Source organism: Schistocerca cancellata, chromosome 10, assembly GCF_023864275.1.
Source record: "Schistocerca cancellata isolate TAMUIC-IGC-003103 chromosome 10, iqSchCanc2.1, whole genome shotgun sequence".
Lineage (NCBI taxonomy): Eukaryota > Metazoa > Arthropoda > Insecta > Orthoptera > Acrididae > Schistocerca > Schistocerca cancellata.
The window spans coordinates 54,597,359-54,616,624 of record NC_064635.1 but is presented as its reverse complement, the minus strand read 5'-3'; the positions used below and the strand labels follow the sequence as shown (position 1 = coordinate 54,616,624).

The 19,266-nt window shown below is 43.2% G+C and overlaps 1 protein-coding gene across 1 annotated transcript in view; it reads left to right on the top strand.

The window, feature by feature from the left end:
- LOC126106101 (ras-related protein Rab-32-like) overlaps nucleotides 1-19,266 on the top strand; it is a 426,954-nt gene that overhangs the window by 10,571 nt on the left and 397,117 nt on the right. The gene's annotated exons all lie outside the window — the stretch shown is intronic.

Here is a 19,266-nt window from a genome sequence, read left to right as displayed (position 1 = left end):
GCCGGTCTAGGAATGGTAGAACGATGGGTTCGATGACGGTTTGGATGTACCGTGCACTATTCAGTGTCCCCTCGACGATCACCAGTGGTGTACGGCCAGTGTAGGAGATCGCTCCCCACACCATGATGCCGGGTGTTGGCCTTGTGTGCCTCGGTCGTATGCAGTCCTGATTGTGGCGCTCACCTGCACGGCGCCAAACACGCATACGACCATCAATGGCACCGAGGCAGAAGCGACTCTCATCGCTGAAGACGACACGTCTCCATTCGTCCCTCCATTCACGCCTTTCGCGACACCACTGGAGGCGGGCTGCACGATGTTGGGGCGTGAGCGGAAGACGGCCTAACGGTGTGCGGGACCGTAGCCCAGCTTCATGGAGACGGTTGCGAATGGTCCTCGCCGATACCCCAGGAGCAACAGTGTCCCTAATTTGCTGGGAAGTGCCGGTGCGGTCCCCTACGGCACTGCGTAGGATCCTACGGTCTTGGCGTGCATCCGTGCGTCGCTGCGGTCCGGTCCCAGGTCGACGGGCACGTGCACCTTCCGCCGACCACTGGCGACAACATCGATGTACTGTGGAGACCTCACGCCCCACGTGTTGAGCAATTCGGCAGTACGTCCACCCGGCCTCCCGCATGCCCACTATACGCCCTCGCTCAAAGTCCGTCAACTGCACATACGGTTCACGTCCACGCTGTCGCGGCATGCTACCAGTGTTAAAGACTGCGATGGAGCTCCGTATGCCACGGCAAACTGGCTGACACTGACGGCGGCGGTGCACAATTGCTGCGCAGCTAGCGCCATTCGACGGCCAACACCGCGGTTCCTGGTGTGTCCGCTGTGCCGTGCGTGTGATCATTGCTTGTACAGCCCTCTCGCAGTGTCCGGAGCAAGTATGGTGGGTCTGACACACCGGTGTCAATGTGTTCTTTTTTCCATTTCCAGGAGTGTATTAAAGGCTTTACTGTACCGAAGTATGCGATACCCTCCAAATTCAACCAGTTTAATGAGTATTTATGTTTATAGAAAAGTTATTGCGTATGTTAACAATGATTGCATAACATGTCTGCATAAACAGTCAACCCATTAAATTATACTGAGTAACTGACCCACACAAAAGTTTATATCACTTGATCACTGATACAGCAAATGTCATCATATAAAAACACTAAGTTCATCTTAAATAATTAATATGAAGTACGAAAAATAGTGGCCAACTTTGGTATTTTAGATCCCCTTAAATAAAAATCACCCAGTGAAACCTATTTGTTCACTAGGAGCGGTTTCACTCAGTATTCACGAAATCAATCCTATTTTAGACGAAAACCAATGTAATTCTTAATAATTCATGTTATTTACTTATTTATGCAAATTAGAGAAGTCAATTGACAAACTTCTAAAAAACGGCCTTTTTGTAACAAAGAATTATTCTGTCAAGTCAACAAATCTGTCTGTCATTTTAATAACATGTTAAATTATGTCACTCGGTGCAAATTAATAACTTTTCTGCACAAATTATGATAACAGATGTACATGTGACTTATAAACTATATCTCTTTTTAGTAGGTCTTTGACAATGTTATAAATATGAGCAGCAAGAAGGGTCGAGAGGCAGTCGCAATGTCACTTTGGTAAAGTGTGTTTGTGTGTTATTGTTTAAGGTGGATAAACAATGCAAAGAACATGTAACGGAAGTACTACTTTGTGTGAGTCATGGTCTTTGGTGGACAGTGGAATTAAGATGGCCACCAGAGTAATAAATATTTGAAGTTTACATATTTGTTGGTTTCGCTCGTTCATTATCATCAAAAGCACATAAAAAACACGGGACCTCATGTTTTTAACCCTAGACAACCAGATGTGGAGCCAGCATCAGCATCGAGAGACAGCAGCGATCCAGCAAGTAGCAGCGATTACCACAACACAATGCATTTTAATGGCGCCAACCTAACATCAAGTGCTAACAAGCTCTGTAAATGGGAGTGAAATAGTGCGATTATAGCAATTAGCAATATCTACGACCAGGCGACCATTACATGGTGTTATTGGCGCACGAACGATGGGACACAGCATCTCCGATGCACCAGTAGCTATGAATTGGGGATTTTCCCGTACGACTATTTCACGAGTGTACCGTGAATATCAGGAATCTGGTAAAACATCAGATCTTCGACATCGATGCGGCCGGAAAAAGATCGTGCAAGAACGGGACCAACGACGACTGAAGGGAATCGTTCAACGTAATAGAAGTGCAACCCTTCGCCAAATTGTTGCAGATTTCAATACTGGGCCATCAGCAAGTGTCAGGGTGCAAACCATTCAGCGAAACATCATCGATATGGGCTTTCGGAGCCGAAGGCCCACTCGTGTACCCTTGATGACTGCGCGACACAAAGCTTTACGCCTCGCCTGGGACCGTCAACATCGACATTGGACTGTTGATGACTGGGAACACGTTGCCTGGTCTAGGACCCCCTGTATGTTCATCGCTGGCAGTCCATACATCGCTTCCGCAGAGCGCTCAGAACACTACTTGTTATATCCTAGCCAGTAATGCCAACCGAGCCCGCTGCCAAAAGGTTGGCAGCATCAAAGTCCGGACGCCGTCCGCATAAGCAGCGCCAGCGATACAGGAAATCGCCGCAAGTCTGCGCGCGCCACCGCTGGCTTCTGGCTTCTTAACCGCTGGAGGTGCGAGCGCTAGGACAGTTCTGTATTCGCCGCTCAGTGGTATACTCGCCACCGATTTGTGTACTTGCTAGTCAGTTGTGTGTTCATCGCAGCAGAGTTGTTGTTTGTCGTCAGCCGACGCTGACCTAGCCGCTCCGACTCTGTAGACACGGAGTTCACTACTGTGTTTCTGTATCTTCGTTAATAAAGATAAGTACCGACTTTTATGTAATCAGAGTGTTTGGGTTTTCATCTTTCTGTTCACTGTTCCAGCGGACCGGTCGGCCCGCTATTAAAAGTGTGGCGGTGACTTCGTAAGCCGTTTCTACAGCGAAGTGTTTGTCGCTACGAACCCCGCCACAAAACTACTGAACGGACATTGTCTGCCGGAGAATGCGTGACGTAGTTGCGCGGAACCAGCCAAAAGTCGGCCGCCATCGTTCGTGACTCCAGTTGCTATAGTTACGCGACTGTTGCTGAAGGCCGACGTGTGTGTGTGTGTGTGTGTGTGTGTGTGTGTGTGTGTGTGTGTGTGTCTGTGTGTGTGTGTGTCAAGTGCAAAGTGCAGCGGCAGCTCTAGTGTTGTGCGTGCAACGACACCAAACAGGAAGTGGTAGCAGCTGAGGATAGTCCAAACACTGTTGCAGCGAAGGCTGCGCGGCACGAACAGGCATCCCCCAAGGACGGCGACGGAGGCAGCAGCTCCACGTGGCGTCTCCGACCTCTTCATCAGGGACCGACCACGCCAACCGTCATTCACGAACTGCGGACTTCAGGGCTGATGTAGGGCAAAATTGCGAAAAAATTCGAATTTTTTAATTGCGTAATTATTTATGTAGTGTTGGCAGAAGAGCCAACACCGTGTTGCTAGAGGAGGCCGAAATGCACGCTATAAGCTCACGCAGGATGGCGTGAGGTCTGGAACAGTTAAAGGAGTTGAGTCTAGTAAATAAAGTACGTAGTTGCTTGAATACTTAACTTTAATCCATAATTGTAGAACATCGCTCTTGATGATACATAATTTGAATCTTCAATATTAACGGGTAATGGCGCCTTGCTAGGTCCTAGCAATTGACGTAGCTGAAGGCTATGCTAACTATCGTCTCGGCAAATGAGAGTGTATTTGTCAGTGTAGCTTCGCTAGCAAAGTCGGCTGTACAACTGGGGCGAGTGCTAGGGCGTCTCTCTAGACCTGCCGTGTGGCGGCGCTCGGTCTGCAATCACTGACAGTGGCGACACGCGGGTCCGTCGTATACTAGCGGACCGCGGCGGATTTAAAAGCTACCACCTAGCAAGTGTGGTGTCTGGCGGTGACACCACATTTTATTAGATTGATTTTTTACGAATAACATCGCAAAGTTTCATAATCGAATTCTGGCTAGAAATATGTTTTAAAAAAGTTTGTTTGGGCATCTGCGCCTGCCACCCCCCCCCCCCCCCGCCACCACCACCACCGCCCCCACTTTCTACGCCGTCACCCACACCTTCTCTACGCTATAAAATTTTGTGCGTCAAGCGCCAATTTTTCGTTTACACAAGCGAAACGAACTGCGGATGAGTCTAGAAGGCTGTGAGAAAGATTCTTTGGTTTTTCCTTTGTTTAAATTGTGGTTTTTCAAAAATGGTTCAAATGGCTCTGAGCACTATGGGACTAAACTTCTAAGGTCACCAGTCCCCTAGAAGTTAGAACTGCTTAAACCTAACTAACCTAAGGACATCACACACATCCATGCCCGAGGCAGCATATGAACCTGCGACCGTTGCAGTCTCGTGGTTCCAGACTGTAGCTCCTAGAACCGCTGGGCCACCCCGCCAGGCAACGTGATGTTTCCTTTTTTAAAATAGTATGTGCTACAAACTTATTTCAGTTTTTAGTTTTGCGTATATCAATCTGTTTTGCTCGAAATGTCACAACAGTGGAAGTATTCAAAAAAATGAGGAAATGTCGAATACCACGTGCAAAACGTACTGGGGATTTAAATAATTTCGGAAAACAGTATTTCGTTCCTCAATTCTTGCGAAGATAGCTGCATGTGATGCCTGTCTAGTATTCAGCAATAGGAAATGTAGGTAGGATTAAGTGGCTGCAGAGACTAGGCTTCCATCCAGGTGCATCCACACTGGGAAGATACTCAGAAGCGACGATGAAGTGCGACTGGACAATGGTCAGGCAGCACCAGAAAAAATGCAAAACGTGGCTAGGCAAAGGAGGCAGGAAGACGAGCAAGGCATAAAGATTATTGATATGGACAGCATTTGTATAACAATGTCAAAAATTTAAATAAAAACTTCAAATGTGAACTCGTGTAAACTTGCTTTTTTGACCTATTGTGTACCTTTTCTCAGGAACTATAAAAGGTAACATCCTGAAATTTGGCACATTTCTTAAGAATTACTTACTCAATGACCCTGTGCAACACTATTCTGTTAGCTTTTCTCTGAGAAAAGTTCTCCTTTGAAATTTGTGAAAAACAGAGCAGTCCTGGATAGCACAAATCTGAAAAATAAATTTCAAAGCAACTATGGCATTAAACAAAAACCTGTTCTACACGTTTTATTATCTTCCTATGCAGTTTTATTGCTTGACTAACTTACGAGAAAAGGTACATTATAGAAACTATGGTAATTGAAAACCTAAATTCTTATAAAATGTCGTTGCGCTCTTTGAAACAAACATTACACAGCATATCAAGCATTATGTGGTACGTAAGCACCAAGTTTCACTATTTTAGCTGTAATGGTTTTGGAGATATGTATGTTTTGTAAGTAGGCTGTTTATGTTTTCTTATTGGCAACGTTACGTAGCTCTCTATATGAAAATCACTGGCTGTGCTGTGTGCAGTCTGTGGCTAGTTTGCATTGTTGTCTGCCATTGTAGTGTTGGGCAGCGGCAGCTGGATGTGAACAGCGCGTAGCGTTGCGCAGTTGGAGGTGAGCCGCCAGCAGTGGTGGATGTGGGGAGAGAGATAGCGGAGATTTGAAATTTGTGCATGAACTGCTATATATATTATGACTATTAAGGTAAATACATTGTTTGTTCTCTATTAAAATCTTTCATTTGCTAACTATGCCTATCAGTAGTTAGTGCCTTCCGTAGTTTGAATCTTTTATTTAGCTGGCAGTAGTGGCGCTCGCTGTATTGCAGTAGTTCGAGTAACCAAGATTTTTGTAAGGTAAGTGATTTGTGAAAGGTACAGGTTAATGTTAATCAGGGCCATTCCTTTGCACGGATTTCTGAAAGTCAGATTGCGTTGCGCTAAAAATATTGTGTGTCACTTTAGTGAATGTTTGAGTACGTTCAGTTTTGCTCAGCTGTTTGAAAAGCAAATAGTGTCAGAGGTTTATCAGCACAGTAATTCAGAAATTGTTCTAAGGGGATGTTTCATATGGCGACCCTGCCAGGATTCGAACCTGGAATCTTCTGATGGCAGGGGTCATACTGTTGGAGCCGCACAAGGGAAGAGCAGGGTTGGCTTCTCTGTCATAGATCCTCGGTTGCTGCGCACCTGTTTTCTGGCGCTCTGAGAGAGTGAATGTCGAGCCGAAGCCACAGCCCCCACAGTCCGATCGATTAAATCAGATCGACCCAGTCAGCGTAAGTTTAACAGTTGGGAATCGTTACTAGGTTCCGAAGCACACCGAAACCAGCTTGGAAATAACTGTGCGCCTACTGTCGAAAACGGCAGTCTCCCGTGCTACTCGTTTTCAGTTAACAATACGTAGAAATTGTGATAATTTTAGTCCAGATCACTAAGGATCTGAGTCTTTGGAAATGCTGATTAATCGAATAAAATTGAAAACGATACAGCCGCCAGATGCTGCCAGGTGTGAAAATTAACGAACTATCAGTTCTCCAAGTCATGGTCTCAGACTACTAACACTAATTCTTTACAGAAAATGGAAAAACTGGTAGCTGACCTCGGGAAAGATCAGTTTGGGTTCCGTAGAAATGTTGGAACACGTGAGGCTATACTGTGACGCTACGACTTATCTTAAGACAGGTTAAGGAAAGGTAAAACTACGTCTATATCATTTGTAAACTTAGAGGAAGCCTTAGACAATGTTCACTGGAATTCTGTTTGAAATTCTGAAGGTAGAAAGACTACACAAAACTTGTACAGAAACCAGTTAGGAGTCAAGGAGCATGAAAGGGAAGCAGTGGTTGAGAAAAGAGGGAGACAGGGTTTGTAGCCTATCCCTGATGTTATTCAATCTGTACACTAAACGAGCAGTATAGGAAACCAAAGGAAAATCTGGAGTAGGAATTAAAGTTCAGGGGGAAGAAATAAAAACTTAGGTTTGCCGATGACATTGTAATTCTGTCAGCGACAGCAAAGAACTTGGAAGGGCATTTGAACACAATGGACAGTGTCTTGAAAGGAGGATATAAGATGAACTTCAACAAAAGCAAAACGAGGACAATGGAGCGCAGTCGAACAAAATTATATGATGCCAAGGGAATGAGATTAGGAAACGAGGCATTTAAAGTAGTAGATGAGTTTTGCTAATTGGACATAAAAAAAATGATGGCCGAAGTGCAGAGGACATAAAATGCAGACTTGCAATGGCAAGAAAAGCATTTCTGAAGAAGTGAATCTTCTTAACATCAAATATTGACTTCAGTGTTGCGGAATCTTTTCTAAAGGTATTTGTTTGGAATGTAGCCATTTATGAAAGAGAAAAATGGATGGTAAACAGCTTAGATAAAAAAAGAGAATAGAGGCTTTTGATATATGGTGCTACAGAAGAATACTGAAGATTAGATGGTTAGATCACATAACTAATGAGGAGTACTGAATGGAATTGGGCAAGAGAGGAATATGTTGCATAACCTGAGTAGAAGAAGAGATCGGTTGATACAAGACATTCTGAGACGTCAAGGGATCACCAATTTAGTGTTGGTGGTAAGCGCGGGGGAAGAGGGGGTGGGGGTTAAATCTTACAGGGAGACAGAGAGATGAATACAGTAAGCAGATTCAGAAGGATGTAGGTTGCAGTAGTTACTCGGAGATGGAGGCTTGCACAGAATAGAGTAGCATGGAGAGCTGCATCAAACCAGTCTTCGGACTGAAGACAACATAGTCTTCGCCAGTTCACTATAGACTATTCCACTTCGTACATACTTAGTTGTCGTAACACTGCATGTCGTAATTGAGTCACGCACTTTTAGTAATACGTAAGTGCGCTGCGAACACAAAGCGAAAATTTCCCTGTTAGATTCAAAATTCAGTTATTCTGATTTACAGAGGCGCTCTTTATAACGAATTTTCGCGATAAGCTAGTATTACAAATTGTACTGCAAATGCTGTGACTCAGATAAATACACGACAATGCAAAAAGCGTCGCGACATGACAGAATTTACGGGTACGGGTTTCGAGACTCATATGACGAAAACTGTTAAAATAACTTTTCTGAATAACATTTCAAACAGTTTTGCACTCAATTCAGTAGTGGAATACACCATACCAGATGTCAGTTAAGTAAAAATCACGTATAGTAAATCAGTTATAAAATATTAAAAAATAGCGTCAGAAATACAGTTACTTCAATGGCACCGCTTACTTTCGAAATTTAAGACTGACTGTCGTAACTTCAGTTATTGAGCAAGAAAGTTACTTCCAAACTAGAATTCAGCTACTAACCCTCGCACCTCTGATTCCTTTCAGAATCCAAGACCTACCTATAAAACAGTTTTGTTGTTGTTGTCGTCTTCAGTCCTGAGACGGGTTTGATGCAGCCCTCCATGCTACTCTATCCTGTGCAAGCTTCTTCATCTCCCAGTACCTACTGCAACCTACATCCTTCTGAATCTGCTGACTGTATTCATCTCTTGGTCTCCACCTACAATTTTTACCCTCCACGCTGCCCTCCAATGCTAAATTGGTGATCCCTTGATGCCTCAGAATATGCCCTACCAACCGATCCCTTCTTCTTGTCAGTTGTGCCACTAACTCCTCTTCTCCCCAATTCTATTCAATGCCTCCTCATTAGTTATGTGATCTACCCATCTAATCTTCAGCACTCTTCTGTAGCACTACATTTAGAAAGCTTCTATTCTCTTCTTGTCTAAACTATTTATGGTCCATGTTTCACTTCCATACATGGCTACACTCCATACAAATACTTTCAGAAACGACCTCCTGACACTTAAATCTATACCCGATATTAACAAATTTCTCTTCTTCAGAAACGCTTTCCTTGCCATTGCCATTCTACATTTTATATCCTCTCTACTTCGACCATGATCAGTTATTTTGCTCCCCAAATAGCAAAACTCCTTTACTACTTTAAGTGTGTCATTTGCTAATCTAATTCCCTCAGCATCACCCCACTTAATTCGACTACATTCCATTATCCTCGTTTTGCATTTGTTGATGTTCATCTTATATCCTCCTTTCAAGACACTGTCCATTCCGTACAACTGCTCTTCAAAGTCCTTTGCTGTCTCTGACAGAATTACAATGTCATCGTTAAACTTCAAAGCTTTTATTTCTTCTCCATGGATTTTAATACCTACTCCGAACTTTTCTTTTGTTTCCTTTACTGCTTGCTCAATATACAGATTGAACAACATCGGGGAGAGGCTACAACCCTGTCTCATCCCTTCCCAACCACTGCTTCCCTTTCATGTCCTTCGACTCTTATAAGTGCCATCTGGTTTCTGTACAAATTGTAAATAGCCTTTCGCTCCCAGTATTTTACCCCTGCCACCTTCAGAATTTGACAGAGTATTCCAGCGAACATTGTCAAAAGCTTTCTCTAAGTCTACAAATGCTAGAAACGTAGATTTGCCTTTCCTTAATGTTTCTTCTAAGATAAGTCGTAGAGTCAGTGTCGCCTCACGTGTTCCAATATTTGTACAGAATTCAAACTGATCTTCCCCGAGGTTGGCTTCTACCAGTTTTTCCATTCGTCTGTAAAGAATTCGCGTTAGTATTTTGCAGCTGTGACTTATTAAACTAATAGTTCTGTAATTTTCGCACCTGTCAACACCTGCTTTCTTTGGGATTGGAATCACTATATTCTTCTTGAAGTCTGAGGGTATTTCGTCTGTCTTGTACATCTTGCTCACCAGATGGTAGAGTTTGTCAGGGCTGGCTCTCCTAAGGTCGTCAGTAGTTACAATGGAAAGTTGTCCACTCCCGAGGCCTTGTTACGTCTCAGGTCTTTCAGTACTTTGAAAGTCTGATTGCTATGTAAATGAGTGAATTTGTCAATATTGGGCGTTAAGCATGTAAAACCTTTATGGGTGAAGACGAAAAACTGTAATTATATTAGTATTGTTAGTTTCGGTTATTCATCCACAGATTGTAAAAATTCTGAAAAGGTTTGAAATTAAGTTTGAACCGAATAAAATTTTTGACCGCATCTATGATCCCCCGTTAGAGGACACAACAAGTTATCTTTGATCCAGAAACATCGACAAAAGTAGTTGAGGTGAACGCTATGGAAGAGCTTTGATCGCCTTTCCGTTCGTTCAGTATACACACTACTACAAAAATATACGTACCAAAGGAATTATCCGAATGGGAGAGCAATCTGTAGATGCGATGTACATGTACAGACAAATGATTACAGTTTCAGAGAAATTGGATGATTTATTCGAGAGAAAAGCATTCAAATTGTGCAAGTCAATAACGCGTTGATTCACCTCTCGTTATTATTTAATCATTTACTCGGCTTGGAATTGATTTTGAGTTGTTGCATGTCCTCCTGAGAGATATGCCAAATTCTGTCCAGCTGGCGCGTTAGTCAAAATCGTGAGCTGGTTTGAGGGCCCTGCCCATAATGGTCAGTTGGGGTGAGGGCCAGAGACGTGGCTGGTGAAGGTGGGGTTCAGAAAGGACGGAGACAAGCGTGTGCGGCCAGGCATTATCTTGCTGAAATGTAAGACTGAAATGGCTTGCCATTAAGGACAACAAAATTGGGTGTAGAATATCGTTGACCTACCGTTGTGCTGTAAGAGTGCCGCAAATGGCAACCAAATGGATGCTGCTGTGAAATGAAATGTCACCCCAGACCATCTCTTTTGGTTGTCAGACTATATGGCGGGCCACAGTCAGGACCAGTGACCAGTGTCCTTGGGGGGGGGGGGGGGGGGGGTCGCCAGACGCGTCTTCGGCCTGGAATCTCATTAGCTGGAGTAGAACAGTCTTCAGTGATGAGTCTCGCTTCTAACTGAGTCCCGGTGACCAGCAAAGACCTGTCTGGTGGCGCCCTGGACAACGGCAGTATGCCAGTCTGGCTCTTGCCTGACATACGGCCCGACAGCCAGGAGTGATGGTCTGCGGTACCATTTCTTTTCATAGCAGGACCTCTTTGGTTATCATCCGCGCCGTCCTTACATCACAGCTGTAAGTGGACGTTATTTTAAGCCCCGTTTTGTTTCCCTTCATAGCAAGCCATTCTGCACTTACATTTCAGCAAGATAATGGCCGCCCACACACGGGGAGGATTTCTGTTTCTTGTCTCCATGCTTGCCAGACCCTACCTTGGACATCGAGGTCGCCGAATCTCTTCCCAATTGTGAACTTAAATACTGGGTGATCAAAAAGTCAGTATAAATTTGAAAACTTAATAAACCACGGAATAATGTCGATAGAGAGTAAAAATTGACACACGTGCTTGGAATGGCATGGGGTTTTATTAGAACCAAAAAAAAAGTTCACAAAATGTCCGACAGATGCGCGTCGTTTGGTGGTGATCGTGTGCTCAGCCGCCACTTTCTTCATGCTTGGCCTCCCACGTCCCCAGACCTTAGTCCGTGCGATTATTGGCTTTGGGGTTACCTGAAGTCGCAAGTGTATCGTGGTCGACCGACATGTCTAGAGATGCTGAAAGACATCATCCGACGCCAATGCCTCACCATAACTCGGGACATGCTTCACAGTGCTGTTCACAACATTATTCCTTGACTACAGCTATTGTTGAGGAATGATGGTGGACATATTGAACATTTCTTGTAAAGAACATAATCTTTGCTTTGTCTTACTATGTTATGCTAATTATGGCTATTCAGATCAGATGAAGCGCCATCTGTGCGACATTTTTTGAACTTTTGTATTTTTTTGGTTCTTATAAAACCACATGTCATTCCAAGCATGTGTGTCAATTTGTACCCCTCTATCTACATTATTCCGTGATTTATTCAGTTTTCAAATTTATACTGACTTTTTGATCACGCGATATTTTCAACTTTTCGTGGCCCTGTCAGCAACTGTATAAATACTAATTTTAATTTTAAAAACCAACAGCCTCAGTTGCATAGTTTACGTAGATTTACCTACGTTTCAGTAGCGATAACCCAACCTTCTTCAGAATAAAAGTAACTACCGTTTGTCCACAGTGGACATCGTCAAGCTAAAACTACAAACCCATAAATTATAGTCAGACTGTAAAAACTCATCTGAAACTGCCTCGGTTCCACTTCACGACCGAGATGCGGCAGCCACGAGTGCTGTACTGATCGCGAAGTGGGACCCAGGCAGTTTCAGATAAGTTTTTACAGTCTGACGATAATTTATGGGTTTGTAGTTTTAGCTTGACGATGTCCACTAAGGACAAACGGTAGTTACTTTTATTCTGAAGAAAGTTGGGTTATCGCGACTGAAACGTAGGTAAAGCTATGCAAATGAGGCTGTTGGTTTTTAAAATTAAAACTAATTGTGAACGTTTGAAGCATTATAGACAGGGCCCTTAAGCTAGCTCGGGATTTTGAAAAATCTAACGCATCAATTTAGACACAACTGTCACGATACTCCTCAGAAGGACATCCAACAAATCTATCAGTCAATGCCAAGCACAGTAACTGCCTGCATAAGGGCAAGAGGTGGAGCAATATGTTATGGACTTGGTCACTTTGAAATTCTATCTCTCGAATAAATCCCGGCGGGGTCAGGGATTTTCACCTGCCTCGAGATGACTGGGTGTTTGTGTTGTCCTCATCATTTCATCATCATCCAGGAAAGTGGCGAAATTGGACTGAGCAAAGGTTGGGAAATTGTACGGGCGCTGATAACCACGCAGTTGAGCGCCCCACAAACCAAACATCATCATCATCATCATCATCATCATCATCATCATCATCATCGAATAAATCATTCAATCTTTCCGAAACTGTAATCATTTGTACAAGTACATCACATCTACTGATTTCCGTCACATTCGGATAAATTCTTCACGGTGTGCCTTTTTTACATTGTTTTAATGACGTTGCAACAATATTAATAGTAGCCTCAAACTTTTCACTTGATGGTGCAGTTCCCCATATCGGCGGAAAAATTCAGAAGTTGCTTTAAATGTTCAGAAATGCAGAATTGGGCTCCTCACATAAGGTGTAGTAATGTAATAACTGCAAGTATCAGAGTGAGAACTGGAATGGGTGAAATCGTACAAATAACTGAGTATAATAATTTGGAGGGATATGAAATGGATAGATCAAATGTGTTGTTGTTGTGGTGTTCAGTCCTGAGACTGGTTTGATGCAGCTCTCCATGCTACTCTATCCTGTGCAAGCTTCTTCATCTCCCAGTACCTACTGCAGCCTATATCCTTCTTAATCTGCTTCGTGTATTCATCTCTTGGTCTCCCTCTTCTATTTTTACCCACCACGCTGTCCTCCAATACTAAATTGGTGATTCCTCGATGCCTCAGAACATGTCCTACCAACATATCCATTCTTCTAGTCAAGTTGTGCCACAAGCTCCTCTTCTCCCCAATTCAATACTTCCTCATTAGATCTTCAGCATTCTTCTGTAGCACCACATTTCGAAAGCTTCTATTCTCTTCTTGTCTAAACTATTTATTGTCCACGTTTCACTTCCATACATGGCTACGCTCCATACAAATACTTTCCGAAACGACTTCCTGACATTTAAATCTATACTCTATGTTAACAAATTTTTCTTCTTCAGAAACGCTTTCCTTGCCATTGCCAGTCTACATTTTATATCCTCTCTACTTCGACCATGATCAGTTATTTTGCTCCCCAAATAGCAAAACTCCTTTACTACTTTGTGTGTCATTTGCTAATCTAATTCCCTCAGCATCACCCCACTTAATTCGACTACATTCCATTATCCTCGTTTTGCATTTGTTGATGTTCATCTTATATCCTCCTTTCAAAACACTGTCCATTCCGTTCAGCTCCTCTTCCAGGTCATTTACTGTCTCTGACAGAATTACGATGTCATGGGTAAAACTCAAAGCTTTTATTTCTTCTCCATGGATTTTAATACTTACTTCGAATTTTTCTTTTTTTTTCCTTTACTGCTTGCTCAATATACAGATTGAATAACATTGGGGAGAAGCTACAACCCTGTCTCACTCCCTTCCCAACCACTGCTTCCCTTTCATGTCCGTCGACTCTTATAACTGCCATCTGCTTTCTGTACAAATTGTTAATAGCCTTTCGCTCCCTGTATTTTACCCCTGCCACCTTCACAATTTGAAAGAGGGTGTTCCAATCAACATTGTCAAAAGCTTTCTCTAAGTCTAGAAATGCTAGAAACGTAGGTTTGCCTTTCCTTAATCTTTCTTGTAAGATACGTCGTAGGGATAGTATTACCTCACGTGTTCCAACATTTCTACGGAATCCAAACTGATATTCCCCAAGGTGGGCTTCTACCAGTTTTTCCATTCGTCTGTAAAGAATTCGAGTTAGTATTTTGCAGTCGTGACTTATTCGGTAATTTTCACATCTGTCAACACCTGCTTTCTTTGGGATTGGAATTATTATATTCTTCTTGAGTCTGAGGGTATTTCACCTGTCTCCTATATCTTGCTCACCACATGGTAGAGTTTTGTCAGGACTGGCTGTCCCAAGGTTGCCAGTATTTCTAATGGAATGTTGTCTACTCCCGGGGCCTTGTTTCGACTCAGGTCTTTCACTGCTCTGTCAAACTCTTCACGCAGTATCGTATCTCCCATTCCATCTTCATCTACATCCTCTTCGATCTCCATAATATTGTTCTCAAGTACATCGTCCTCGTATAACCCTCTATATACTCCTTCCACCTTTCCACGTATAAAATGCATTTGTCTGTGTAGCAGTTACAGAAGACTTGCGTAATGCTTCTGACAATGTGGTGTAGTTTGTGGAACCCGTACTGCAACATCTATGTGGTCCTCCTACAGAAATAATGTTCACTCACCTTGCGGTGAAACGTTTTTTTGCAGTTTTGTCATCACGCCTTCCCCGTTAAAAATGAATCATGTGTCTGTACTGGGAAAACTAGTAGAACCATTAGTGTTATGCGAATCCAGTGGCTGCAACAAATGTTCTTCAGTATGAGGTTTACTGAGCGATTGATTGAAAGTTAGTTTGTGACTGAAAACTTGGGCGTATTGTCACTTGTTTAACATAAAATACCGGTAAGTCCGACCTGATCTGACGTTATAATTTGGGCATACTGACACGCAGTCACTCATCATAGACAGCTTATGATGATTTACCAAACCTGTTAGCAAGAGGATTAATGGATTGAAACATATTGCTCGCTCAAATATTACACAATATGACCACAACGAATGTTCAGTTTGCGGTCACGCGTTGTATAACATGCTATGCGGGTTCCAGTTATTCAAAAGTCGCAGTTTACAAATTAAAATCGAAATTTCACGTCTTCGTTTTTCTCGCGCATTCGCATCCACTTTGCAGCACTACACAGTCAAGTTGTAACCATTGTTTTGCAAAATTGTCGCATCTATTCAGAGCTCCTTATATCTGCATACCAACATGATGGCTGAGCCCCGAACAGCACTCTCAGATTTCACAAAGCGCTTCTTTAGCCCACAAAATACGTGCGAACGTACTGCCCTCTAATTGGCTGATAAACCTCACAGGCAATCCAGTATTAGTATTAAACCGCGTCAGTTACAATGACAACTCGACAGCTTTTATAGAGAGATTACTAAATGAACGAATTACGAAACTCCACAAATATCAAAATAACTCCCTCTTCAAATAACAGAATTATCGTATAATGTACAACTGGCTAGTTGTACATTGCAAAATTCCCCTGAGCATGTAATTCACTTTCTCTGTACAATCACATTACTCAAACTAGCGTATACTCAGTTTATAGACATAAAATGATTCACTTAATATCTTACCTTCCATTCACACCATCATTCATATTAATTAACTAATGAAAGTTGTAATAATCACATAAATGTCTTATCTACTTTATTGCCAGCCGCTGTGGCCGAGCGGTTCTAGACGCTTCAGTCCGGAACCGAGCCGCTGCTGCTACGGCCGCAGGTTCGGATCCTGCCTCGGGCATGGATGTGTGTGATGCCCTTAGGTTAGTAAGGTTTAAGCAGTTGTAAGTCTAGGGGACTGATGACCTCAGATGTTAGGTCCCATAGTGCTTAGAGCCATTTGAACCATTTTTTGAACTTTGTCATTACAAACTGTGTCTTGGCAAAAATGAGCCCCTATCAACCCACTCTGTGAAAACCGCAAGTCAGTAGCACTTTGCATTCCCACAATATTTACCATGAAAGTTGTCGGCGATTCGCCAAATTTATACCTCTGATAAAAAAAAGCACTTCATCTTCAGGCCACGAGTGACCTACCGGGACCATCCGACCGCCGTGTCATCCTCAGTGGAGGATGCGGATAGGAGGAGCGTGGGGTCAGCACACATCTCTCCCGGTCGTTATGATGGTATTCTTGACCGAAGCCGCTACTATTCGGTCGAGTAGCTCCTCAATTGGTATCACGAGGCTGAGTGCACCCCGAAAAAATGGCCGACCACGCCCGACAATGCTTAACTTCGGTGATCTCACGGGAACCGATGTATCCATTGCGGCAAGCCGTTGCCATATATCTCTGATACTTAAAGATATTTACAACTTCAATGAAGAATGAAGCATGGATATGTGCACTTTGTGTTGTGCAACAGTGAGTGAATATCTCTCAGTTTAGAGTACAAATCTGATAGCCTTCTAGCCCACATCCATGTATTTTAGCACTTGGGTGGAGTTAGTTCACAGGAAGTACTGTCACACAATTGAGAATCAAATCCAGTGGTTCTAAAACTGGGAGTAGTTAGCCCCTGAGAGGTAAAATGAAATTTGAGGGGTAAAAACAAAACAATTTGATTCTGTTTGTCACAAAACTAAATATTTTCAAAAGTTCATTACTATTATCACAATTTTGTACGAGTCTAGTACTGACTGTGTAAGTTATCAACTACTACTTTTTCTCAATCAATAGCATTAATGTGATGGAGGTTATAGGTTCCTCACATAGTCCACCCACTACACCCATGTTATACTTGGCCCCGTACATCACTAATGATAAAAGTGAGACACATACGTAACAAATGCTAAATATCTCAAGAAAATGCCTTCTCCAAGTTGTAGATAGTACCTGAAAAAGTTCAGAAATTGCTTCATTACTCACTTAGAGACAGGTAAATGAATTGACGACACAGCAGTAACTACACGAGGGCTACTATAGAACTGTACACAGTTTTATTATTATTTTTAGAGTGGTCAGACACATAGCATTAACAGGTTGAAGTCCTCCAATTTTTGCAAGGCCAGAAGTAAGGAGTGCAGCAATAAAGTGATTCCCCCGGATTTTTTTTTTTTTTTTAAGTGCTCAGCCTGACTGGAGAATGGTTTAAATATGCTCTGTGTGTTTATGAAACAAGGGACCGATGACCTTTGCAGTTCGGTCCCTTTAATCTTTAACCCAACCAACCAATGAAGTGATTTACGAACAGTGAGTATAGTGCACACTTTTGAACTTGTCCGATTTTAAGTGGGGTTGGAGTGTGCAGGTCAAGCATGTGCTTCAATGGAGGGGAGTAATGCAAGGGAGGCATGTTTTGTAACAAGTGTGATCCCTCAGTGTGGATGGTTAGTTTCCTTTTCTAAGGAGTTGTGGACAGCACTTGCGATGCACCCGAATTCCTTCGACACACACACAGACACAGACACAGACACAGACACACACACACACACACACACACACACACACACACACACACACACACACACAGACACACACAGAAACACACACACACACACACACACACACACACACACTAAATATCATTCATCTTTCATCATTTTAGAAATAAAGAAAAGTGTTGGATTCCACAGTTAAATAAGGTGCCCATGTTGGTGGTGATGCGGGTGGAAAAGGGGGGGGGGGGGAGAGGAGGGTCTAGGGAGGGCGGTGGCACTTGTTAATGTGTGATTGCACTCAGGGGTAATGGTCTAAGAAAGGTACGGAACCACTGGTCTACGATTTATTGATGGGCCATTATTCTCTTTGAGTTACAAGTGTGAGTCAAATCAAAACCATACATTTGTAATAACAAATCGAAATTTCGCGTCGTTATCCTGTAAGTTGGTAAGCGTGCTACAAACAGCGTGCAGAATGGCCTGTAGGTAGCAGCATAGTGCAGATGCACGCATACCTACGCAGATTCAGTATAAAGATGGCTGCCCCACTTGCGACTTGCACCAGGGAAGAACAGCGTTCTGTTATTCGGTTTTTGCGTAGTGAAGGTGTGAAACCTATTGAAATTCATCGACGAATGAAGGTTCAGTACCGTGATGCATGTTCGTCACAGCAGCAAGTTACGAATGGAGTAGGAAGTTCGCAAATGGTGTGACTTCAGTGGAAGATGCCCCTCGTCCAGGTCAGGCACAACGAGTTGTGACTCCACAGAACACTGCAGCAGTAGAAGCCATAGTCAAGGAAAACCGCCGAGTGACACTGAATGACATTGCAGTATGTTTACAGATTAGTCATGGGTCAGCACATCACATTGTGCATGATGCGCTCCAGTTTCACCAAGTGTCTGCAGGATGGGTGCCACGGCAGCTGACTCCTGAAATGAGAGAACGATGTGTTGATGCTTGTGAAGAACTTCTTCGGCGCTTTAAATCAGAAGGTGATGGCTTTCTTGCAAGAATCGTTACTGGAAACGAAACCTGAGTTCACTTCCACCAACCGGAAACGAAGAGAGCGAGCAAGGAATGGCGCCATTCCTCATCACCAAAACCAAAGGAGTTTCGAACCATCAGTAGGGAAGGTTATGCTGTCTCTCTTTTGTGACGATAAGGCGTTATTTTGGAGCATTACCAGCCTAGAGGGACCACAGTCACCAGTGCATCATACATAGACCTCATAAAAAATCATCTGCGGCCTGCAATCAAATCAAACCGACGTGGATTGCTGTCAGCAGGTGTCCTTTTCCAACATGACAATGCAAGGTACCACACTGCCCGTACAGCAGTTGCAACAATGACAGACCTGCATTTTGAGTGTCTTCCTCGTCCACCATACTCACCAGACCTTGCCCCAAGCGATTTCCATGTGTTTGCACCACTCCAAGACGCAATGGGAGGAAAGCAGTTCCGTTCTGATGAAGAGGTACGCCACGCGGTGCATGAGTGGTTGCGCGGACTACCAAAGGAATTTTTTTCTAAAGGAATTTATGCACTTTGTAAGCGCTGGAGGACTTGTATTGAGCGTGGGGGAGATTATGTTGGAAAAGTGACACAGCTTTGTACCACTTCTGCACAATAAATATCTAAAAAAATATTTAAGGTTTTCGTTTGACTCGTCC